Genomic DNA, 9,436 nt, shown 5'->3' on the forward strand with positions numbered 1-9,436 from the left:
TCTTTATTAGTCTTGCTAGCAGTCTATCAATTTTGCTGATCCTTTCAAAAAACCAGCTCCTGGATTCATTAATTTTTTGAAGGATTTTTTGTGTCTCTATTTCCTTCAGTTCTGCTCTGATTTTAGTTATTTCTTGCCTTCTGCTAGCTTTTGAATGTGTTTGCTCTTGCTTTTCTAGTTCTTTTTATTGTGATGTTAGGGTGTCAATTTTGGATCTTTCCTGCTTTCTCTTGTGGGCATTTAGTGCTATAAATTTCCCTCTACACACTGCTTTGAATGTGTCCCAGAGACTCTGGTATGTTGTGTCTTTGTTCTCGTTGGTTTCAAAGAACATCTTTATTTCTGCCTTCATTTCATTATGTACCCAGTAGTCATTCAGGAGCAGGTTGTTCAGTTTCCATGTAGTTGAGCGGGTTTGAGTGAGATTCTTAATCCTGAGTTCTAGTTTGATTGCACTGTGGTCTGAGAGACAGTTTGTTATAATTTCTGATTTTTTACATTTGCTGAGGAGAGCTTTACTTCCAAGTATGTGGTCAATTTTGGGATAGGTGTGGTGTGGTAAGAGATAGTAAATAAATGAGGAAACAAATAACATAAGAGTTGATTACTGTAATGCTTCAAAGAAAATAAAAGTGGTAAGGAAGTGACAGCTGGTCAAGGAAGAGTCTGGAGAAAGTGATATTGAAACTGAGGATAGAAAGAAACAAACAATAGAACCAGAACAGGAGGCTTTCTAGAAATGTAAAATCACGAAGTCAATATTCCATTGTAGGAAACAGCTCCAATCCATTCATCTAACTGGCCCCTGACTAAATCCAAAAGCTTCATTAATAATCCTTTGTCTGTAACATGGCACAATTGCCTTTTTCAGTAATGGTGTGTCAAACACAAGTTTCTATGCATGTATAAACACTTAAAACTATTTTTTTGATTAGCATAGTTTACTATTTTTAAACTCATTAAATTTACCATGCTCAATGTATTCAACTGGCTGAGACTGACAGGAAGACAAATCTGTTTAGTTACATTATTTACTTGACTATCATTGTAGTTAACATTCCTTAAAACATATTTAAGTCTAAAGAGACTGAATTGAACAGAACTCTGGAAGCCACTTTTTCTGTGAGGATAATAAAAGGATACTCTTAAACTTACTGTAGCTTTGTTCAGTTAATAAAACTGTTTCTACACTAATTAGAAAAACTGTAGGAGCAACTTCCCAATCTTTCCTAGAAGGATATATAGAAAGGCATCTACCACTTCTCTCTAAGGCTGATTTTAAAAGTTCATATTAGAGAACTTGACGAAGAAGAGAGTATTGGATAGGTTTTAAAAATATAAAGTTATATTAAGAAATCTCACTTAGAATCACACAGGATGAGATTTTTAAGATATTTAAATAGATTTTCAATTTGCATATTCAATTAAAGATGCTACAAGAGCAAGCTTTTAATTTATGGATAAATGATTCTAGAATAGTCAAGTTGTTGGAGCATTCGAACATAATTTGTAAATGAGGCGAAGCTCAGGTTTTGAGTGTGACATAGATACTGGAAACAGGAGTGAGAAAGGAAACAAGCCCAAGTTCTCTGAGTATGTGCTCCCAGCTTCTTTGCACCACACCATGTTTCTCATAATCACCAAGTGATGCTTGTGATTGTATAGAAAATGAGCATCCAGACCGGGTGTGGTGGCTCATGCCTGTAATCCCAGCACTTTGGGAGGCTGAGGCGGGTGGATCACCTGAGGTCAGGAGTTCGAGACCAGCCTGGCCAACATGGTGAAACCTTGTCTCTACTGAAAAACACAGAAATTAGCAAAAAACAAATACAAAACTTGGTGGCGGGTGCCTTTAATCCCAGCTACTTGGGAGGCTGAGGCAGAAGAATTGCTTGAACCCGGGTGGTGGAGGTTGCGTTGAGCTGAGATCATGCCGCTGCTCCAGCCTGGGTGACAGAGTGAGATTCTGTCTAAAAAAAAAAAAAAAAAAAAAAAAAGCATCCAGTTTTCCCAAGGTTTTCTGTTTTTTTTTGTTTTAATTGTATGATCTCACTTACTGAATATTCTTCATCTTGGTTTATTTCTGACTTAAAATTTTGGAAAGAATACTGTTTGCATGTGTATTGACACTTTAATCTCATAACAATATCAAAATAGAAAAACAAAATAAAAAGGGGTTTCTGGATTTAATTAACTGGTGTGATGCCAAGGTCCAATTGAGAAAAAAGTCAATATTATAATTTTAGTAATTTACACCCATAACATTTATTTCTTTTTGCTTAATATTTTATATATAAGCAGTTGATTAGAAAAATATTATATTGGAAAGTCAATGTCACTTTTATTGCAATAATTAATTTTTTTCCTTTTAAGAGGTGACTGGCTACCTTTGGATTTTATTCGGAATATTTTCTCACCAGGTCTGACACTGTCTTAGTTACATGTCTTTTGTCACTAATATCACTTACATATCTTATATAATTTAATATTCACAATAATGGCATAAATATTATCATTTTTACTTATATTTTGCAAATCAAGAAACTAAGGCTCAGAGAGGGAAAACACATTGTCCAAAATCACACAACTGTCAAGTACTGGATCTCCTATTTGAACCCTAGCATTCTGAATCAAGAGCTTAGTCTCAATTGCTAGGTAATACAACTCCCTGTATGGTTTCTGTTATCCCTACAGGGTCACTTATTAACTAAATAACCAGCTTGTCCTTTTTTTTCCCCCTTCATTCTTTTTTGCTTCATTCTCAGATATGTACAAACAGATAATTTAAGTTTCCTTGGTTTTAAGGAAGCACACAATTCCAACAACCAAAAAAAAAAAATCAAAGAAATCAACAAAAAACTAACCAAGAGCTAAACAGAGATAATAAATGGCACATAATGACTATAAAATGAACAAAGAATTAAAATCACCTCTGGTTATTACTGGGATAGATTAATATATAGATTTCACCCAAAAAATGCCAAGAAGAGTAAAATAGAAACAGCTAACAAGAAAAGTCTTGGAATTTAAAAATATGATTAAAAATATAGATTGGAATGTAAAAATAATATAGGTTGAAGAAATTTCCTAAGAAGTAGAACAAAAGACAAATGTAAAATGAAAAATGAAAAATAGAGGATTGGACCAGAAAATGAAATACCATATCTGATTACTTAGGTTTCCAGAGGGAGAATGGAATAAGCAGAGGAGGCAGAAGTAAGGAAAACAATAGAAGTGTTCAACAAGAAGATATTACAAATTGGTATGCCTAATAACACTGAAGAAAGGGCAGGCAAGGTGGCTCACACCTGTAATCTCAGCACTCTGCGTGGCCAAGAGGGAAAGATTGCCAGAAGTTCAAGACCACCCTGGGCAACGTAGTGAGTCCTTGTCTCTAGAAATAATAAAAAAAAAAATTAGCTGGATGTGGTGGTGCAGGATGTTGACCATGGGGAAGCTATAGTCCCAGCTACTTGCAAGGCTGAGGCAGGAGGTTCCCTTGTGCCCAGGAAGTCAAGGCTGCAGTGAGCTGTGACCGCTATGATCATGCCACTGCACTCCAGCCTGGGTGCACTCTGCCTCTATAAACAAACAAACATACTGAATGAATAACGACTTTTGCTTGAACACACTGTTATTGTGAACTTTCAAATAAGATGAGATTCCCATCAACAGCACTATGTGCTTGTAAAAGTTACTAGGTCCACTACTTCAAAATATCAAGAGGATATTATTATCAAACTTAAATTCTATACCTAACCAACTGTCATTCAAATGTGAGGACAAAAAAAGATATTTCCAGTATGCAAGGACTCAAAGTACATTACAGACACTTTTTTTCGTGGAAGTTTTGGTAGATGTGTTTCAGTAAGATGAAAGGTTAACTCAAGAACCAGGAAGCTTTGAAATCCAGAAAGCACAGAAAAGCAACAAGGGGGATTTTCATGAAGAAAGCTGTAACCCTGCTCAAAAGTAATCAAGATTATAGTAGAAGCATAAAGGCTTCCAAGACAAAGGCCCCTGCGAAAAAGGAGAATAAATAGTAAGACGGAGAACTTGGTGAACTTTGAGAACACGATCAGGATTTGGTGGAGTGTAAAAAATGTTGAATAACTTTGAACTTCACTCTGTTTAAGTCATTTAAACTTTAGGACATTAAGACATTTAAAAATTAGGACATAGCAATCAAGATGTCGTTCGATAGGTGTATGAGTAACTAAACTGTGGTATATCCAGATAGTGGAATATTACTCAGCACTAAGTGGAAATGAACTATCAAGCCAGGAAAAAAACACGGAGGAAAATAAATACATATTACTAAGTAAAAGAAGCCCATATTAAAAGGCTACATACTATAGGATTCCAAATGCATGACATTGTGCAAGAGGCAAAACTATGGAGGCAGCTAAAAGATCAGTGGTTGCCAGGGGCCAGAGGGAGGCAGAGATAAATAGGTGAAGCACAGAGGATTTTTAGAGCAGTGAAACTATTTTGTATGATATTAGAATGGTATACATGTGTCATTATACATTTTTTCAAACCCATAAAATCTACATCAGCAAGCATGAACACTAATGTGTGTTGTAGTCCCTGGATGATAATGATGTGTAAATGTTCATTAATTGTAACAAATGTACCACTCTGATGTGGGATGTTGATAATAAGGAAGGCTATGTATCTGTGGGGGTAGGGAGTATAAGAGAAATCTCTGTACCATCTGCTCAATTTTTCTTTGAATGTAAAGCTGCTCTAAAAAAGAGTTTATTAAACAAGAACAATAATAAAAATATAACCACCAACAAAAAATAGGACATTATGGCAACAGAGAAGGAAATGCAGTCCCAGGGTCCTAATTGGTTATGTTACGGATAACATAGGTAATCTCTTTTTTCATATATGTTTCAAACCAAGGAAATTTAAATCGTGACTGAATTTATCTGAAACATGAATCACAGCAAACTAATTTTAGCAAGTGATACTTTATGAAGTTTTCCTTTATTTGTGGGTAAATATAGTCATATTCCTATAAAAAGTGTTTTCCTAAACAGAGTGATATGAGTAGTTTTAATGGTTTTCATCTTCTGGAATCAATAATTATGGCCAAATGCAGAACACATAACCACATCTCAGAAAGGAATATAAAATTTAAATCCAGACAACATAAACCTAAAGACACAGATAAAAGCTGAAACATAGGTGGTAAGCAGAGGCGGGTTAGGTACTGGGCTGAGAATGCTTATGTTATATTTCAAAATGTCGAAGTGAAGGCATACTCTGTGTAGGCTGATGGAGCACAAAATTTGAGTTTTAAGTATGTTGTTTAAAGTTCCAGGCAGGAACTAAAAAGTGATGTGTAAATAAATTGAGAAGGGAGATAGAGATAGTGTTGGAATATGTGAACTAAACTTTCAACTACCATAGCAGAAAACTTTATATGACACCTTGCGTGCACATGTAGACACAGCAATATAAGCATACAATTTAGAGTTTTGCAGGCAACCGCGGGAAGAATCTAAAACCAAACAGCCAAAATGTTTGTATTTTATTTGAAGGAGAATATGGTAGGTGGGGAGAACTATGACGAGAGACTATTTGTTTTCATTATAAGCCCTCTGCAGTGTTGAACATTTTTAACCATATACATTCACTACTGTTAGAAGTAACAACAACAACAAAATACCAGTAGTTCAAAAACAAAGGTAATATCTTTTTTGTATATATTTCAAACCAAGGATATTTAAATTGTGACTGAATTTATCTGAAAGACGATTCACAGCAAACTAATTTTAGTAAGCGACATTTTATAAAGTTTTCCTTTATTTGTGGGTAAATATAGTCATATTCCTATAAAAATGTTTCTGCTAGCATAAACATAGGCGTCCAAAACTTTCCATTTGTGACTAAATTTAATATGTTTCAAAACGCTTGCAATGTTTCTGTCTTGCCTTTGTGTTAGAGTTTTCTTTAAGGTGTGTAATTTAATTTAACATGCATGTGTTTCAGATACTGTGTACAAATGATGAAAAAGATGGCCATTTCTGTTTTCTGGGATGCACAGGCATTATATTGTGATGTCACTACGTCAATAACAGGGTTAAAGTATTCAAAGCACTGTGTTCTGAGATATCTGGATATTGTGATAAGGCACAAAGAATGAAAGAGTAAGAGAAAGAAAAGGAATGAGGATATCTCTGTTGAATTACAACGGGATACTTGCAATTATGAATGTCTCAGTTCTTCCAATAAGAAAGGCCTGACTTAGGGGTAAAATGAAAATGAAGTGAAATAGACAGGGTAAGCATAACTTGACATCTGCTTCTTATCTTTCCTTTCTTGAATACTTTAAAGAAAACTCAAATTATTACATTTTCTTTTTTGAGACAGAATCTCGCTCTATCGCCCAGACTGGAGTGCAGTGGCACGATCTCCGCTCACTGCAACCTGGGCCTCCTGGGTCCAAGTGATTCTCCTGCCTCAGCCTCCCGAGTAGCTGGGATTACAGGCTTCAGCCATCATGCCTGGCTAATTTTTGTCCTTTTAGTAGAGACGGGGTTTCACCCATGTTGGCCAGGATGGTCTCAAAACTCCTGACCTCAAGTAATCCGCCCACCTTGGCCTCCCAAAGTGCTGGGATTACAGGCATGAGCTACAGCTCCCGGACAATTTTCTAATAGTACCAATGACTGACAATAAATACCTCAAAGATGTAGCAGAAAATATACTTTCTCACAGTGATGTTCAGGCTGCAGCAAAGTATCTTGTGATGAATAGTGAATTCAATGTGTATAATTATCCTCTGAAGGTCTCCATATCACTGACCATAACATTAAAATATATATGGCAATCACGTTACCAAACTATAGTTGTAACTATATATCTATTAACATATGCCTGACATTTGGTGGCATTTTGTCTACAGTGAAGGCAATTTCACATGGTTCTAACTAAAGTTTAGTTTTCTTTAAACTATTATTTGAAATAACATATTTTAAAACACTGTCAGTTGTAAATATATTATTATTTTCTTCAAGTTCATGTAAGTATAAGGGGAATGTAATAAGTAGCGGGACCCCAGGTAGAGGGTCATAAAACAAATCAACCCATATTTTAACTTTTGTGGAGTGATTTATTATTTAATACTTTTTAATCTTGTTGCATTTCTTTGATAATCATATTTTCAGCATACTTTTCATAAGATTAAAAAAGTATTCATACTTAGATTTAGTAAAACCTAATTTTAAAGTGATAATTTATTAGAATTTGTAGTTTATAATTTAGCAGAAATCCAGTATTTTAAAACGTTCTTATTTGAAAAGAGAAAATGCGTAGAATCTTGGGATAAAAATAAATTGCATTAAACCTGTGTTAATCTAATATTTGAAGCATAAAGATCTTCAAGAGGAAAAATTCAATAGAATGTGAAAGTCAGCAAGAGAAACATAATTACACAGGATGTTGGCTATCATTGCTTTCATTTTTTAAATTTGTCTAGTTATCTTATATTACGTTTATGTAGACCAAATATTTTATGACAAGTGCCCTTACCATTATGTTACTAATGATAGTAGTTTAAAAATCAAACTCTATGGATCTGTAATAATCCAAAGGGATTGTCTGATGTTAATTTTGAAAATTGCCTCTAAAATATAGTTACATTCAAATATGCCAGCCAGATTATAATAGCACATAGATTGTGTGTGTGTGTGTGTGTGTGTGTAGTGAATATCTGCCCAGAATTCATTACTTCTTCTCTATTCATTTTTATGAAAATATTTCTTGCCACACTTAGTCCCAATGTGTCTAAATCTATCCTGTCCTGACTCTTAATCCCTAGAGTTGAGCAAATAAACCATGTCTGGCCAATCAGCTATAGGGATTGTTTAAGTGCCTCAAACCAAGCCAATGTGACACATTCAAGAAGTTTTGATGGTACTAGAGTAAAAAAAAAGTGGTGTGTCAGAAAAAAAACTGATGGTTGGAAAGATAAGATGAGCCTAAATCTGTTGGTTCTACACTCTAAAAATATAGCCAAAAATTGAGTCATGAGAGGGAGGTAATCTTCGTAACATTGTTTGAGCTCCTGGACACAGCTGTGCCTGAAGCCAGTGCTTCACTAGACTTTTCATTCTACGCAAATAAATGCTCTTTTAGCTTTTGTTAATATGAGTATGACTAGATGAATAATATATGACTCTGAGTTTACCTGAAGGTAAGGGGAAACATAAAAATAAAGTACCAAAATATAAAAGGATATAAATGATTTGGGTGTAATAATCACTCCATTTATGGTTAAAGATTTTGAGGCTCAGGGAGTTTAAGGTGCCATGGCAAGGGTTAGACCTTTCATACGTTTCCATGGGTTCTACCCTATTTCCCCAATAAAACATGTACCTTCCCAGCAAGAATTCCTCATTTCTATCCTACAAATATTTAGTACAATCCAGTCTTTCCCAATTTTCACCAATATGCAAATTGAACGTACTGAAGAAATGATATTGTGCTGCCTTCGTGCTCTGAAAAGTAGAGAGGACGAAGAGAAAATTAGAAAATACAAACTCTGCTGTCATAAGAGGAACTCATATTTTGTGAGCCAAGTAGAATTTAATGGCTCTATAATTTTTTGAACAATTACCCACATTTGCTCAATTTGAATGCTAGTAATTTACCTTTCTTCCTTATAGGTTATATCATTTATCCAACCAACATTCATTCATTTATCAGAAAATGTATTGAGTAGTGTCTTCTTGGGAACACAAGAGGGCATTTAATGCATTGATGGGAAAATACCACAATGAGATAGCAATAGCAAGAAGGAAAAAAAATCACACACTTTTATAGAGGATAATAAGATCCTGCATGTGGAGGATGTCTTTCTCAATAAAAAGGCCTCTGGACTATCTTCTGACACAGAGTTCTCCATGATTTCTGCTTGAGTGAGCCTAGCATAGAAAGCACATTGCCATTCCCATAGTAGATGCACCAAATGGATATGTTGGATAATTGATGAAGATTCACCAATGGCGCCAAGTTAGATGCATCCCTGTTGGCCTGTGTAAGGGGTTCTATTATAGACTGAATGTTTGTGTCCCCCCAAATTCATATGTTAGAGCTGTAAGTCTGATGCGATAATATCTGGAGATAGGACCTTTGGAAGGTAATTAGGTTTACATGCAGTCCTGCAGGTGAGGCCCCCATGATGGGATTCTTGATTTTATAAGAAGAGGAAGATAAACTAGAGCTGGTGCTGCCTCTCCGCCATGTGAGGACACAGGGCAGCTGTCTGCAAGCCAGAGAAGGGCTCTCCCTGGTACCTTGATCACAAACTTCCCCGTCTTCAGAACTGTGAGAAATAAAAGTCAGCTTTTTAAGCCACCCAGGCTATGGTATTTCATTACAGCAGCCCAAGCTTAGACAAAGTGTCGTTTCAAAAGCACGA

Source organism: Gorilla gorilla, chromosome 2 (assembly GCF_029281585.2).
Source record: "Gorilla gorilla gorilla isolate KB3781 chromosome 2, NHGRI_mGorGor1-v2.1_pri, whole genome shotgun sequence".
Taxonomy (NCBI): Eukaryota; Metazoa; Chordata; class Mammalia; order Primates; family Hominidae; genus Gorilla; species Gorilla gorilla.